This window comes from Crocodylus siamensis, chromosome 8 (genome assembly GCF_052110815.1).
Source record: "Crocodylus siamensis isolate JL-2025a chromosome 8, ASM5211081v1, whole genome shotgun sequence".
Lineage (NCBI taxonomy): Eukaryota > Metazoa > Chordata > Crocodylia > Crocodylidae > Crocodylus > Crocodylus siamensis.
This window is the reverse complement of record NC_143402.1, coordinates 8,501,875-8,518,401: the sequence shown is the minus strand read 5'-3', so window position 1 is coordinate 8,518,401 and position 16,527 is coordinate 8,501,875. Positions and strand designations below refer to the sequence as shown.

General features: G+C 41.2%; 1 protein-coding gene across 3 annotated transcripts in view; it reads right to left on the bottom strand.

Moving 5' to 3' along the window:
• MAMLD1 (mastermind like domain containing 1) overlaps positions 1-16,527 on the bottom strand; it is a 343,611-nt gene that overhangs the window by 326,118 nt on the left and 966 nt on the right. The window contains exons 2-3 of one of the 3 annotated variants that reach the window (XM_090060421.1): positions 15,538-15,734; positions 15,004-15,215 (exon numbers count right to left, since the gene is read on the bottom strand). The gene's annotated coding sequence lies outside the window, so the exon portion shown is untranslated. The remainder of the gene's footprint in view (positions 1-15,003; positions 15,216-15,537; positions 15,735-16,527) is intronic. The other 2 variants (XM_090060423.1, XM_090060422.1) reach the window with 2 other exon arrangements.

Here is a 16,527-nt window from a genome sequence, read left to right as displayed (position 1 = left end):
CACATTACTTGTACCCAGCTCTACAGCATCTGTAAAGATCGGGCACTTCAGCGGAGCTTTTTAGTTGATTTAATCTAATTGATTTACTTGATTCAATCAGCTATTAGATAAAAGTGCCCAAAAAGTCCCATTAAAGCACCTGATCTATACAGATTCTGCAGAACTGGGCTGAAGTAATGCGCTGCCTCTTCTTGGCATGTGCAGGGCTTGGTGCAGGAACAATCTGAGTTTAAAGTACAACACCTTTTTTTGTTTTTTGTGGGGGTTTAATGTCTTCAGGCACCCACCTGCAAAAACCAAAACTGGCTCCTGTACATGCAGCCCCACCCCTTGCTGCCAATTGGTGGAGAGGGGCAGGACCACATGACAGGCAGCCCTTGCAGCCAAGCAGCAGTGAGGGGTGCGGGTGGCAGCCATCTTGCTGATAGCCTTTCAAGTTGGTAGCCCCATTTCCTACTTCCCTGCCCTGGTGGGCTACCACGGCACCCTAAGGACTACTGGCTCTGTCTGGGAAGCCAGTATTTTATTTTCCATAAGCTTGCTTTTTTTTCCCCCGTGGGCAATGCCAGATTTCACAGAATCTGTGAAAGCCACAAAAATCACAAATTCAGTAGGTCCCTACTTATTAGAAATACTATTACTGGTCTGGTCCTCATATATGCAAGGTACAAAGGAATGGACTACAGAATATGGAAATGAGCCAAAAAGAAACCACTGCTTTCCTGCTGAGTTAATGGGAATCCACATTAAAACCAGGGACAGTCTACATATTCTCAGCTTAACTACAGGTATAGTGTCTTAATGCTGATATTTATTCCATTGTTTGTGTTGTGTTTCCATTACAACTTTTTTTTACTTAGCAAAAATTGCAAAAAATAAACTGCCTATATAGAAAACTCTTCTGTTATATTCTGATTAAATCTGAGTGCTCCACTGATACGTTTCCTGTACAGAGCTCTGGGACCCAGTTCTGATGTGTTGTTCTGATAACTGTTCATTTCAATAGAATTACTCCTGATTACTCTTCAAGGATAACTGATAAGAATCAGGCCACAGTTGTGTTTCCAATCTTTATCTGGCACAGAAGATCCACTTTTACAGAACATTTACACAAAACAAATTGCATAGTGATTATCTGATCCTTCCTATTATAGCACAGAGAAATTCTTGAGAAATCTGTGCTGTTGGGGAGTGGCTATGACAGCCTCTCAGCCAGTACAAGTCCCAGCAAGAAAACAATCATATTATTGCAGTGCAGTTCCTCTGTCTTTATCTAAAACATCTGCTGTTATTCTGATGCCAGATTTCTTTAGAAAACAGACACACTACTGCCTCTGAAGTAGGCTTCTGCACTGTCCCATAGGGAAGCATGAAAGGACAGTAAGTGCTACAGACAAACAGCATTTCCTATTTCAAACCCTAAAAAACAGCATGCCACTTCTTGGTAATACACTGACTGAGGTGTTGGCTTGATCAAGATCTATTCCCAATGGTGTCTGTCTCTTGTTTCATAATGTCTAGACAATGACATTAGTAACTTTCTATACTATCTGACACATGCATTCAGATTCGAAAGGCTGCAAACAGACTTTCTCAGGACTATTTTCCTTTTTATTCAATGTTTTACCAACACAGAAATGAAAGGAAACTTTATATCATTCAAAGTACATATAAGGTGGCTGACTAGACATTGTCTCCTTTGCTGCAAACTTCTCTGTATATCCTTTTATAAGGAAAAAACAGCCACTGCAGATGTTTGCTGTTTTAGGATTATGAAGATGACCATGCTGTTCCAGGCTTGCAGCATGAGTGCACAATACAAGTGAAACAATTATTTTCAAACAAAGGAATCCTTCATGCTTCCCTTAGCTACAGAGGGACTGTTAAGCTCCATTTTCTAGATACCACCTTTACTGGATGTACAGACAGCTCAAGAAAGGTACACTCAGCAGAAAAATTACAGATACTCAATCACTGGCTGCCTGATCAGCAGCTGTGAGCAGGGGTTGAGTGTCTGGCTCCCTACTCCAAATACTGTCTGTATTTACATTACCTTCATTTTGCCAACTAAGCAACCAGCCACTAGAATATATCAACGGAAGTCCTCCCAAAAAAGGTTAATAACTATGACCTGTGTAAAGAGATGCGGAAGTGACTTGTTGACTCCTGATCTTTGTGTGGTTAAGACTAGAGGCAGGAATACCTTAATAAATAATAATAAATACATCCCATGCAACTAGAAATAAATTAATTGATGGAACTAGGAAAATATAGATCGGTGTGACATGTAGCCGCTATACAAAAAATTGGTATGCACTGCCAATAAAGTTGGACATGTAGCAAGGCAGGACTCAGGGAGGAGAATGGGTATTGGGGGATCTATTTTTCTTCACTACTATTCTAGTTCGACTTTTAAAAAGTTTTGTTCTCTTGTTGCCCATTTTTCTCGCTTTCCTGTTTTATCAATTATTCTGATCTCTTACTGTGAGCTGCCCTAAATCTTTGTTGGAAAAAGTGGCACATAAATTGCATAAACACATACATACATGCTTGCCTACAATGGTATGACCTAAAGCAGCAGGAAAATTTACAAGGATGCTTTATTAGGTTGGCTTAATAAACTGCTGGTGGCTTGCTATTTCCCAAACTCAGTAATAGCTTCCAAGCCCTCTTTCCCATGTGTCCAAAGCAGCAAGCACAATATGTTAGCTACATTGTGGATTTATATAGAAAACCTAAGTACTTAATTATAAATTAACTAGCTTGTAATTCTAATGATATGTACTTCACTGACACTTCTGATCCAGCTGGGGAATCCCAGTTCTATGTCTTGATTTCACAGTTAAAAACTTTATCATTTACAAAATGGCCTTGGTGGAGAAGAGAATGCAAGGGGCAGAAATGACTCAATATGCCCATATCAGCTACATACAACTACCACTAGCTAGCAGTGGCTTGTTCAGAAGTTTACAGGTCTTGTTCTACGTGTCCTGGTGCCACCTAGGGGAAGCCTGAAAAGAAGACCATAATGAAAAAGTCAGTGGGGCTGCACTGATGAAACTGAGAATTTGGGTCAATGGTATAAATAAATGAATAAAAATACTGTTTAATACATATGAAGGTTTGGAGGGAAATATAAAAAACCCACACAAACATTCAGAGCTAAGCACTATGTTTTAGTCCTTTGACACCAGGAAGTAGAGGGTCTTTTAATAAAGAAAATCCACAACAAAGAGGATATAAGGCCTCAACCCAAAATATTGTCTCTTTGATAACTAAAATAATGTCCAGGTTTTTTTCATGCAAAACTGGGGGATTATTTTGTTTTAATCTGTTTGTTGATTATTGTTGATTGCCCCTCAGGTATTTGAAGGCTGTTATCAAGACTCAGAGGGAGGGGGCAATTACAGAGAGAATGGAGATGGGTTTTTCACTGTGGTTGTAGGGGACAGGACAGGAGCACTAGCCTCAAGCTTCAGCAGGAGAAATTGAGGTTGGATATTAAGAGGAACTTTCTGACTTGGAGGGTAGTCAAGCACTGGAACAGGCTACCTAAAGGAATTGTGGAATCTCCATTCTTGGGAATTTTCAAGAGCAAGACAGATACTTGGCTGGAATGTTTTAGTCAGGGATGATCCTGCCTTGAGCAGAAGATTGGATTAGATAATCTTGTGAGGTTCCTTTCAGCCCTACTTTCCTATGATTACACTAATGTGAGTGAGCATCTTGTAAAAGGAATGCCTAGCAAAATATAGAACATTATGGTATAAATTTAAGGGGAAATAACAACTTATGGAAGCACCTACTATTACACACCTATTATGTGTATAATAGGGGTGTACGAAGCGGGCCATATTCGATTCGGATTTGGATTTGGCCTGAATCAGGGATAGTGATTCGATTCGTTGATTTGGATCACTGTCCCCGATTCCATTTGGCTAAATCCAAATCTGAAGATTCAGTGCTGATTCGGAGAATCAGCTTTTTGGACACAGACACAGCTTTAAAAGTTTTTTTCTACATACCTTAAAGTAGCAGGCACAGCTCATGACCCCTGTGATGGTGGGGTACATGGAGCACCCCACAGGAGTGTGTGTGAGGGTGGGGGGAGGCCCTCCATGTGCTCTGCAGCAAACCTGGAAGTGGACTAGAAGTACTTCTGGTCCACTTCCAGGTCTGCCAGGGAGCGTGCTGGGAGGCCCCCCCATGCCTCCCTGCCTTGGTGATCCCCAGACCCAGGAGGCACCAATCACTGAGCCAGGGGTCCCTCCTCTGCGCGCTCCCCGGCGGACCCAGTAGTAGACCAGAAGTGATTCTGGTACGCTTCTGGGTCTGCTGCCAAGTGCACTGGGGAGCCCCCTGTGCTTCTGTGGGGCACTCCATGCACCCCACCGTTGCAGCACTCACAAGCCCCTGCTACCTAGAGGTATGTAAAAAAAACATTTAAAGCTGTCCCTATGTCCGAATCTCTGAATCTTGCCGAATCAATTCGGAGAGATTAAAGGATCCTCTGATTCGATTTGAATTCCGAGATTCAGCCACTGAATCGAGCCAAATCTCCACCAAATCAAATCAGGAACTGAAGCTTCGCACGGCCCTAGTGTATAGTATGATGTTAGTCATTTTGCCTCATCACACACACGTGTGCACAGCATTTGTTAGGAGTGAGTAACATGGTAGGCGCCATCAGTCCTGCCTGGCATGGTGCACCTGTATATATACACATGACAGATGTCTGAGAATAAAAGGAAGTAAAGGCATGAAATGAGGTAATATGCTTTAAAAACATGATGAGATTTTAATAGAATTGTATGTAAAAAAACCAAACCAAAAAAAAAAAAAACCAAAACAGGTATGGTGAGACTATGAGCATTTATATATAATAAGTAAAATTTAAACCAATGCATTAGACAGAAGAGCAATACGTATACTCTTACTAGAATAAGCAAGATAGAAATGAGGTAAGCATTTTGTTTTAAAAAGCTGGTATTGAAGACAGTCTTAGTCTTTGTCACCAATTAGGCAATCCACCAGTAATAAGCTTAACTTTTACCATTAAGTCAACTTACTATAATTTTAAACATATAGGTCACATTTATAAGGAAACAAATGGAAATTTGTTGTATAAATGCCTATTTCATTTCAATAGTGTTAAACTGATCTCATAGCCAGGATAGCCAGAAATTATGTGACAGGTAAGGATTTTTGTGGGTGCTGTATTTTATTGGACCAGCTGCCTGGCTAGGATAAAGTTAGAAAGGGTTTTAAATGAAAGGCATGCTTCATCAGGTCTTCATCTGAGACCAGATGAAGAATGCCTTGGATCTGAAATCTTGTCTAACTTTATCCCAACCATGCAGTTGGTCCAGTAAAAGATAGCACCCACAAAAGTCATTGCCTCTTGTATTTCATTTCAGAACTTTTTAGATGCTGAAGAGTAAAATAAGCAGCCCTGGTCAGTTACAAACTACAATCTTTTCCTAAGGCAACATTCCCATGGTCTTGATGGACATCTTCCCTATATATAAATACTCCAGTGTCTTGCTGCCTTCATTAACACAGAACATGCTGATATTGTAGAAAAAGAACCAGTTAGCACAGGACAAATCACCAAAAAGGCAGTGCAAGAGCAAGAGCTTGCACATTTCCTACTGAATTCAGCAGAAGTAACATCTCTATTTCCACTTTGTTGCAAAGTTGTATTTGTTGTGAGAGATTAAAAGTAGCACTGGAAACATCCAAGGCCATACAGGGATAGCTTCAAAATGTATAGAATGGGGTCATATGAGCCTTATGATCTTTTCCCCCTATAATCCTCATTAGGTATCTCTTTTTATAATTAGTTCAAAGATACTGAAGCAATTCAAACATTTTCCCTTTCATTAGGTGCCATCTATTGTGGCTGAATCAAAAGGTGCAGAGCCAATTCTAGTAAAAGTCAGTGGGGAAACCCAAAATGATAGCAAGTTTCATACATGGTAGACACTATTATGATAATATACTTGGGCACTCATGTTATCAGAAGTTATCAGAAGCATTACAGTAATTAGAAATGGCTCCAGCTGTATTCTCAACACTTCCTGTAACACCTTGCAGTAGAAGACAGCTGAAGAAGGGTAAAATAATTGAGGAGGAGGAGGGAGGGCATCAATTAGATGTGGTAAGACTACTCCCTCCATGGCAGCAGTTCAAAGACATTAAAAAACAAGTTTTCAATATTTTAGAGGTCATCAACCCCAGCTGTGGATCCATGGCCATGCAGGGGACTTAATCCATCCTTATCTTTAAAAATACCTTATACAGACTGCATTCAGACTTGTCTGTGGAATAGGACATAATAATCAGCAGGGGAAGGAGAGCTCATGGTAATGAGCTCTCCTTCCCCTGCAGATTACCTCAGCATGAAGCCACGTATCTCAACCAAAAAAAAAAAAAAAAATTGCTACTGAGAGCTACACAAGTTGTTTCTAAATCAGCTAGCTTAGTCTGCAGCCTGTTTCTATGACCTTCCTCTGACCTTCAGAAACGCAAACTCTGTTATAGCACCCTAGAAGTACAGAACTGAACCACCGAGCAGAGAAAGTTAAACACTTACTATAGTGCAATCTTTACTTCTGTATTAGTGAAACATGGTGACTCAAAAGCAATCAAGAAGATCCTTTCATATATCAGAAGGCAAGGCAACATGTTAACTAGCTTCCTGTTTTTCACACATCTGTTAAAACTACAAGTAGCATCTAAGATACTGTGAATACATTTACATTCTCAAAATCCAAAAGTCTGAGTATCGTAAATCTTCTATCCTACTAAATATATTTTCCCTAATATTAATGGTTCATGACAGTTTTTACTGCTTACTATTATTTAAAAATGTTTTTAGATCTACCTTTAGTGGATCTTAGCTTTAATATTTTGCTATTCCTGTTGACCTTCAATGCTATCACTGCTATGAAGGAGGAGGAGAAATACTAGATGTGTAGATTTGTAGGGCAGGTGTGAGAGAAAGTTGCCTTGCATTTCCTACTTATGAAGAAACAAATACAAATTTCAAAATCAGTTCAGTTAACTTCCTATCTGCAAACTACCAAAGTTTGGTCACAACCAGATTCAAATGTTACTGGAGTTTAGGGGCACAGAGTACAGGTTTGGGTTTGTGATCATCTTTAATCAGAACAACTTTTTCTTCTCTATCTGCTTGCTAATAAAATAAACCAGTATAAAAGTTCTGGCCAGGAAAATATATTTGCAGTAGTTACAAATAACAACATCAAGATGTCAAAGGTAATTAGTGAGAGAAGATCCCCACCAAGGACAGCTTTAGGTACTAGGAATCTCATTTTCTCTGTTAGGTTTTTATAGCACCATTCAGCATGGTAGCCTCTGAATGCTGAAGATTTAGAGGGGACAACTGAGAAGCGCTTTCTGAAAATTGTGCCTAGGACTTTAGCATAACTCCAGCTGGGCATACAAAATCCTCTGTCACTTTCAAAACTCCTAACCTTAGCCTCAGGGACAGCTCCTTTTCCTTCATGTGAGGTAAAAGAACGAACAAGAGAAGGTTGATGTCCTACAACCAACTCTCCAAGGAGGAATAGAGTAGTGGCTTCAGAGATACCTAACTGCATGAAACCTCACCATGTAACTTACAGAGAAAAAAAATTCTTGTCTTTAAGCATGACAGTTTTCTTTAATTCTCAGATTAAAAACTCACTGAAGTAGAGACCATGCTTCCTTTTATATCTGTATAGTACCTAGCACATTGTAAATGCTTATGGATGCAAACAAACAACGACAACTTGAACACACACAGAGTCCTTCCATGTGAAGTGCAGTCAGATGTTTATTTGACTTTAATTACCTTCATACCAGGATTCTGGTGACAGTACCCAAGAACACTGCTCTCCTGTGTCAGGCACTGCCTCCTAATAAAACACATTAACTGGCTTTACACAACAAAGAACAACAGCCACTGCTTCAAAAGACAGAAATTAGACTACAAGGCATGTTGAGACCCCAGGCAGATGCAAGAAGCAAATCGTAACATCAGCATTAGCACATCTTCATCAAAACCTGGCATTTCTGCCATTCCCAGACCACAGTGAGCTGCTACACAGAATTACTAATCTGTTTTTCTCACCTGACTGGGAAAAACAGACAGTTGGTGGCATTTTTTAACCCAGCAGATACACTGAAGGTTATCCAATCGAACTGGTGCACGAGGTCTCTGATATCAAACTAATGTTGAAGGGATTACGGGATTCACCAGGGATGAGGCATTTTTAGGTTATTCCGAGATGAATGAGGATACAGTGGAACTCATTATTTGTAAAGAAGTAACAGAAAGCATAATGACTACAGTGGACATTTAGGATTCTCACTCCCATGCGTGAAAAGGCCCAATGACCTTTCTAGTGCTATTTTGTTTGCCATAGCTCAGGGGCGTTACACTTACGTGGTCTCACAGACTAGATCCAAGCAGTCCCCCTCCCTCCCAGCTGGCCCCAGCCGGAACACAAAGGCAGCCACTGTGGTCAATGCAGTGGCAGTGGCAGTGGGGGGGGGGGGGGGGGGGAGGATGTCCAGCAGCAGTGAGTAGGCTGGAAGCAGCAAAGCATATGGCAGGGCCGGGCAATTATTTCAGGCGGAGGGCCACTTACTGAGTTTTGGCAAGCCATCAAGGGCTGCATGACAGGCAGCCAGGGTTAAATATTAATTTTCTTAATTTTTTAGGGGCCCCATGGGCCGGATAGAACAGCCAGGCAGGCTGCATCCAGCCCACGGGCCACATTTTGCCCACCCCTGGCATATGGAAATAGTGGGTTCAGAGGTGGCAGCCACAGCAGGGCTGGAGGCGGCAAGAGGCAGTGGTGAGCCAAACTTGTCACCAGTGGCCACAGCTAGCAGGGTCAAAGGACCCCATATTCTGCAGCAGGCTATGCCTCCCAGCTTCCAGTGGCCTGCTGGTAGCCTGGGGTGAACACTCAGAGTGGCTCTGTACACTGGAACTGGCCTGCAAGCCATATGTTTGACCCCTGCCATATCTGCATCCCTTCCTCGGAAGATGTCATCAGCAGTACTGTTTTTCTTTCTTTCCTGCTGCACGTGCTGTCAAGCCAAATAACCTGCAGGATGGATGCAGACTAGACAGATACCCAGACATATGTCCCAGTGCCTAACTAAATAGGTATACAATCTTGAAAAGCAAATGGGCTAACATGATCAGATTAAAAGCCAAATATATGAGGTCAGACAAGGTACACTGGGGCTGCTGCTGGATAACCAAACCTGTATTCAACTGGCCTGGTCTTTCATTAATTCCTTTAATACTTTTTCCATTCCATACTTGCTTCCACACTACTATGTCTACAAAGCAGGGGTTTTGGGGGGGATTTTTTGTGGAAAAAATATGCATGTGCAAGCATTTCCAGAGCAAATTTAATACTTACTGTCGGTTTGTAGTCGTGTGAGTTTAAAATCTATTCTCAGCAGACTTTTATGCAACTGAGACGCAATTGCTTGAATATCAGAAGAAAGCAACACAAACAAGGGCCTAAATAGCCAAAGCAAACTATTTATTTTTAAATGTAAACAGTATTCACCCTGTAATAATTTGCTTTGTTTTGGATGGACCACCACTGAGTGATAGCATATTCTGACTTGAATTACGGAGCTAATTCTAAACCAGGAAGTATGATTTTATTAAATAACTATACAATACTGATTTTCAAATGATGCCACCTACACTAATACTGATGCACAAGATAAAACACTTAAGTGAAAATTATATAGAGAAAATGTGCAGAATATAGACAAATGCAATACAAAGTGATGTTGGATTGATAAAATTAAGAGTAGTACTGGCAAATTAATATTAAGCCTAAAAAAGGAAGAAGATTGAGTGTAAGGGGATATAAAACTGCCCATGCTAACACTCTTCCTTTAACTTGCACATTACTCATTTGAAAAAAAAAAAAAGAAGCAAAACCCAACTCTTCCCATTCATGATATAAAGGTACAAGTTTATAGAGAGATAACTACCATCATGTATTGTATCAACGCACAGAAAATAAACCATTGGATAAAAATTAGAAAATAAACACAAAAAAACATAAGGGCACATTGTAAAGTAGTAGTCCAGGAAGCAATGGAGCACTCAAATATTCTGACAATGTTTGTCCTTCACCAACAAAAATGTAGAAATATTACACTCATTCACAGAAACAAAAGGCATGACCCGAGACTGATTATAAGACATTATTTCTCATAAAATGTGTGAATTAAATAAATACAGTTTTGTATGATCCAGTTTAGTTTTTAAACACCATGCTTTAGTGCTATTTTTATTTTCAGAAAAATCCTGAGAGGCTCTGTGAAGGGTTTATACAGGTAGTCCTTGACTTACAACATTTCGAGTTACAATGTTTTGCACTCACAACATTTATAAATTGACACCGTTTCAACTTTACAACACCAGTTTTGACTTACACCACTTAATCCGAATGCTATGCAGTGAACAAGTTTGCTGCATCGCTCATCTCCCTGGAGAACATCTGTCCAAACTTCCTTGGACGCTTTCTTTAAGAAAGCAGACAACTCCAGAAAAACCTGCAGCCAAGACTCCTGAGAAGACTCCAGCCAAGAACCCCTCAAAAAGTCCAACCAAGAGCCCGTCGAAAAGTCCAGCAAAGTCACCTCAAAGAAGTCCTTCCAAATCAATATGATTGCTATTTACAATATAAATACATTAACGTAGCAGATTATTTTAATTTGTCCCTGGATTGGGTGCATAAGAAGGGTTTCATTGTACAATGCTATAGAATTTTTTAACTGATTCACTTGATAAGAGCCCAAATTCCTGTGATGTAAGCACAAGGAATCTCTTTTGGATTAAACCAGTTTCAGCATGCTGCATATCTCAAATGACACTTGCCGACCTTCATTTAGAGATTTCACCAGTATGACTTTTAACTGTGAAACATGCAAGACTTAGAAGAGGAATTTAGAAATGTTTGACTACAAGGTTCAGGAAAGAAAAAAAGACCATGTCCTATAACAGTTGCATATAGCAGCAGGCCTTCCATCTCCCTGTTGACGTGTCCTTTCAGTATACTGAACTTGCCTGTGTAAACTCTTATGTCCAGCCTGAAATGGTCTTGCAGGAGTTTATAACCATTAGACCTTGTCATCCCTTGGGGCACTTTGGTGAACAGTCGTTCCCCCAGATCCTGGTGAACACCCTTGATAAACTTATTATTTCCTATTATAAACATTGGGAAAAGAGTATGTAATCCTAGAAAACTGTTGTGGTAACTGGTAAATGCTGAATCTTATGTGATGACTACTGGGTAAAATGAGAGTTCGTAATTTTTTTTTCCATTAACAACTAAAAGCCCAACATTGACTGCACACACTGGCACATCCTGCTGTGTATCTTTACCCAGTTCTGAAATAAAAAGCATAGATTATCAAGTATGACCTGATTTTGACCTTGGATAGCCCCATACATATTGATGTGAACTGAATCAGTCAAATCTCTACTAGGCAGATTCAACAAGGAACAAAGCAATATCTGCCAATCTAAGGGGCTGGACATGTTCAAATCAGCGGGTCCAGATGCTCTCCACCCCAGGGTGCTGAGGGAGCTAGCAGGGGTTATTGCAGGGCCCTTGGCACAGCTTTACGAGCACTTGTGGTGCCTGGGCCAGGTGCCAGATGATTGGAAGATAGCTAACATGGTCCCCATCTTCAAAAAAGGCAGGAGGGAGGACCCGGGCAACTATAGGCTCGTCAGTCTTACCTCAATCACAGCTTCATAGTTTCAGTTTCCGGGGTCGGAAGGGACCTGAGTAAATCATCAAGTCCGACCCCCTGCCATGGCAGGAAAGAGTACCAATGTCGGTGCTTTGAGGTGTTCATCTAGCCTCCTCTTAAAAACCCCCAGGGTAGGAGCCTGCACCACTTCTCTTGGAAGTTGGTTCCAGATCCTAGCCACCCTGACCATGAAGTAGAGCCTCCTGATATCTAGCCTAAATCTACCCTCTGTCAGCTTTTGACCATTATTCCTGGTCACTCCTGGCAGTGCTTGGGGGAACAGAGACTCCCCCAGTGCCTGCTGATCCCCTCTGACTAGTTTATAACAGGCCACTAGATCCCCTCTCAGCCTTCTCTTTTGAAGGCTGAACAGGTTCAGATCTCGTAGGCCTCTCCTCATAGGACCTGCCCTGCTGTCCCCTGATCATGCGGGTGGCCCTCCTCTGGACCCTCTCCATGCTGTCCACATCCCAATCCTAGGGAAACTCTTTGAGAAGATCATCATGGAGCACATCTGTGATAGGCCAGCCTCAGGGACGATGCTCAAGGGCAACCAGCACGGTTTCATTAGGGGCAGGTCATGTCAGACCAACCTGACTGCCTTTTATGATCAGGTCACAAAAGCACTGGATGCAGGTGTCACCGTGGATGTAGTCTTTCTGGACTTCAGCAAGGCTTCTGACACAGTCTCCCACACCATCCTCATTAAAAATTGGGTGACTGTGGCATTGATGCCTACACAGTCAGATGGATTGCAGATTGGCTGAAGGGTCATACTCAGAGGGTGGTGGTGGATGGGTCATATTCAACCTGGGGAGAAGTGGGCAGCAGAGTCCCCCAGGACTTGGTCCTTGGGCCCATGCTGTTCAATTTCTTTATCAGCCATTTGGACAATGAGGTGAAAAGCAACCTGTTTAAATTCGCTGATGATACCAAAATTTGGGCTGAGATGAGCATGCTAGTAGGGAGGGAAAGACTGCATTAAGACCTGGATAGGTTACAGGGGTGGGCTAACAAAAACAGGATTTCAATACTGATAAGTGCAGAATGCTGCACTTAGGCAGTAGTAACCAGCAGCACACTTATAAGATGGGAAACTCCTTTCTTGAGAGCACAGAAGCAGAAAGGGATCTTGGAGTCATTACTGACTCCAAGATGAACATGGGCCGACAATGTGAGGTCACAGTTGGCAAGGCTAACCGGACCTTGTTGTGCATTCACAGGTGCATCTCAAGCAGGGCCAAGGAGGTGATTCTCCCCCTCTATGCAACGCTGGTCAGGCCACAGCTGGAGTACTGTGTCCAGTTCTGTGCACCCCACTTCAAGAGGGATGTGGACAACATTGAGAGGGTCCAGAGGAGGGCCACCCGCATGATCCGGGGACTACAGGGCAGACCCTACAATGAGAGACTGCAGGACCTGAACCTGTTCAGCCTTCACAAGAGAAGGCTGAGGGAGACCTGGTGACAGTCTGTAAACTCACTAGGGGGGGACCAGAAGGGCTTGGGAGAGACCTTGTTTCCCCTAGCGCCCCCTGGCATGACAAGGAATAACGGCCATAAGTTTAGGAGGGTAGGTTTAGATTAGACATCCGTAAGAACTACTTCACAGTCAGGGCGGCTAGGATCTGGAACCAACTTCCAAGGGAATTGGTGCTGGCTCCTACCCTGGGGGGCTTTAAGAAGAGGCTTGATGGCTACCTGGCTGGAATCATTTGAGCCATTTTTTCTCCTGCCCAGGCAGGGGGTTGGACTTGAAGATCTACAAGGCCCCTTCCGACCCTGCTTCTATGATTCTATGAACTGAGATTATATCTGAACCTTATAAGTGATATACCAACCTCTTTTAGCTCCGCAGAAGGCTGTATTTCAATAATTCTAGAATTACTGTGTGATTGTATTCTCTGTTTTTCTCTTCTGCCATAACATTAGGATAAGTTGACATTTGAAAGAAAAAAAAGAGAGTCAATTAAATATACTTCTTTATGCAGTATACAGTCAATTTGCAGAATTCACTGCTGCAGCAGGTCATCAAGACAGATGCTATGTCAAGATAGACAAAAGCATTAGCTAATTTTGTGATTATTGTTAATGCTCAGTTACCATAGTGGCCAAGATGATTATATGCATTATCTGACCTCATGCTCCTAGGTATAAACTGATAGTTTGCCAGAGCCAGAAAGAATTTTTTCTCCCATAATCAACATTGCACAAGTAACGCCTGATCCTGAACTGATTCACAAACTAGCACCTGCCAAGTAATCCTACTCAAGGCAACTCAGTGAAAAATTTAATTGCATACATATTGTGGAATTACTTTTCACTCTGCCATCAGACCATCTCCAGGCTAGATAAACTGATTTGATAATTTCTGTTATATTTACAGAATTTATACAGCTGTAACCAGGTCTTTACATAAATTTGAACATGTATTCAAAATTGTTTGACAGTAGGAGTTTGGCACCTAATTTTCCTTCAAACCTTTGAAAAATCTCCCCCCATATCAGGAAGCAAGGCAACATATTTCTGCAAACAAATACAAATGATACATAAACCAAATCCCACTGTAAATTATGTAGGGATTAATTCAGATTTACACTCATGTAGCAAAGAAAAGCATTTGGGCGATAGTCTGCCAAACAGAGACAAGCCAAACTTAAACAGCAGTTGTTATGCAGTGGAATAAAAAACTATAAGAAGCAAATAGAAGTAAAGTAATAAAGATTAAACAGGCCTTTGTACTATCCATGTAAGACCGACAAACTAAAGCCACTGGACATTTAAAATAATAATCCTCTAAAAATCTCAGTGACTTTTATTTTTATGTCACTTATTACTTTCTCCTCCTTTTTGGAATACTGTGGACAGCATTAGAAATATCTAGAAAGAACAGAGTAGTGAAGAACAGTATAAGCCCCAGAAAATGGTAACAGGGAAAACAGTACATAGTCTTAGTAATTAAAACTTTACAGGGTAGCTTATCTTAAATTAGAATTAAAGAATCTACTTAAAATGTATTGAGATGTATAGCAAAGGCAGCTGCTACAGAACCACTGGAAGAGCTTATGTCAGAAAAGCAAGAGGGTGCCACCACCTGCCCACACTGCTGAAAGAACTGTTTGTAGTAGCCAACAACAAACATCATTTTGAGCAGTGCAAGAAGCTAGCGTCTGCAAAAACACAAGGGTCTTACCTTTGCTGTCTAGAACTTCTCTGCCTTTCTGGAGGACAGTTTTTTTTCAAATAACTGGAGGATGGCTCCTCTTCATCTGCCTTCCAGCAAATGCACTCCCCCCCATCTCTAATTGGCTGTCATTTTCAAGAGTTGCTTTGAAATGTCCCAGGTTTCAGATGCGATCTTGAAATTTCAGGATGTGCAAAAATTCCTAAGGCTGAAGTTCGGAACTGAAATCACAAGAGATGATGACAATGGTAGTGTATGTCTCCTTATTTTACCTCTATAACTTTGATTTCCTTCTCTTCCTCTCCTCATTTACTACTTTCTTCTTCTTTTCTTGCCTTTACTCCCTTCATTTCCCCTCTTTTATATTTGCTTGCAAACTGTCATTAATTTTTCAGGATAGCTACTTTTATTGCTTTCTTCCTCCACTTCCTAGGCTCCACAAGCAAAGAGCTCACAGAGAAAAGCTGTCTAATATTATTTAGTTTCTGTCTACACCTTGCCTTTTATTCATGGGTCTGTCTACACAGGGAAAGTGACACTCACTTCTTTAATTTCCTTTTGTATATATCAGAGGAACTGGATTGAACCCAAACTCTTTGTATAGATAGATCACTGTCATTCTCTCCCTTTTCAGCACCAAGTAAAATTTGGGAAGATTTCCTTAATTTTACTTTGCTTTCAACTTCTCTTCCTGAAAGGAGCAGCAGGGTAGTGTTTCATCCAAGTGTAGGGCATGTCATCTAAAAAAAAAAGTACATGGGTCTCAAAAATATGCGCTATATGCCCCAGTTGAACAGAATAAATATGGTGTGTCATGCATTTATTTAAACTTTCCCCTCTTTGTGCAGGTTGCAAATTACTGTTTACTGTAACTCAGCAACTTCTGCTCTGTGAGACTTCCCAGTGTATTGCTTATTGCTGACTACAAGCTTATCATTGGACTACACTAGATAATAAAAATCTCTCAACACCATTTTTGGTTTTTAAAACAATACTGAGTTGTTTCCAAATGTTTATTTTATTGCAAGAAATATTTACCAAATACACTTGGCAACAGTATACCCTGAGGTTTCCAACACCTTTCAGGCCAGTGCATGCACAGGTGTCACTTAGAGCAAAAGCAGGTGACCACAGAGGAAGGGGAAAAGTTCACATCTTAGACTCACAAATATGCTAGGTGCTTCCTTCCCACCTACCCTACTTCCAAGGGACATTCAGCACAATTCCAAAACCTTATTTCTGAATGTCTGTATTTCCATGTCACCTTCAACATCGTCCTGCAACAACGTGCCTTTGACACAGGTGCAGGATGCATGCCAACCACAATGAAAGGGAAGAACAAATTAAATTAAAATTCACTGAACCCAAGAGCTCCATGTTGCCTTACTATTTTCATTTTCTATGTCAATAGCCCCTACTACACGTTACGTACATCACAAAACTGACGGGTTAATCGTGCAGTAAGTTCAGGTTTGCACACATGCAAAGTTGTTATCATGCGATTAAAAAAAAAAAAAAAGGCTCTCCAGCTAC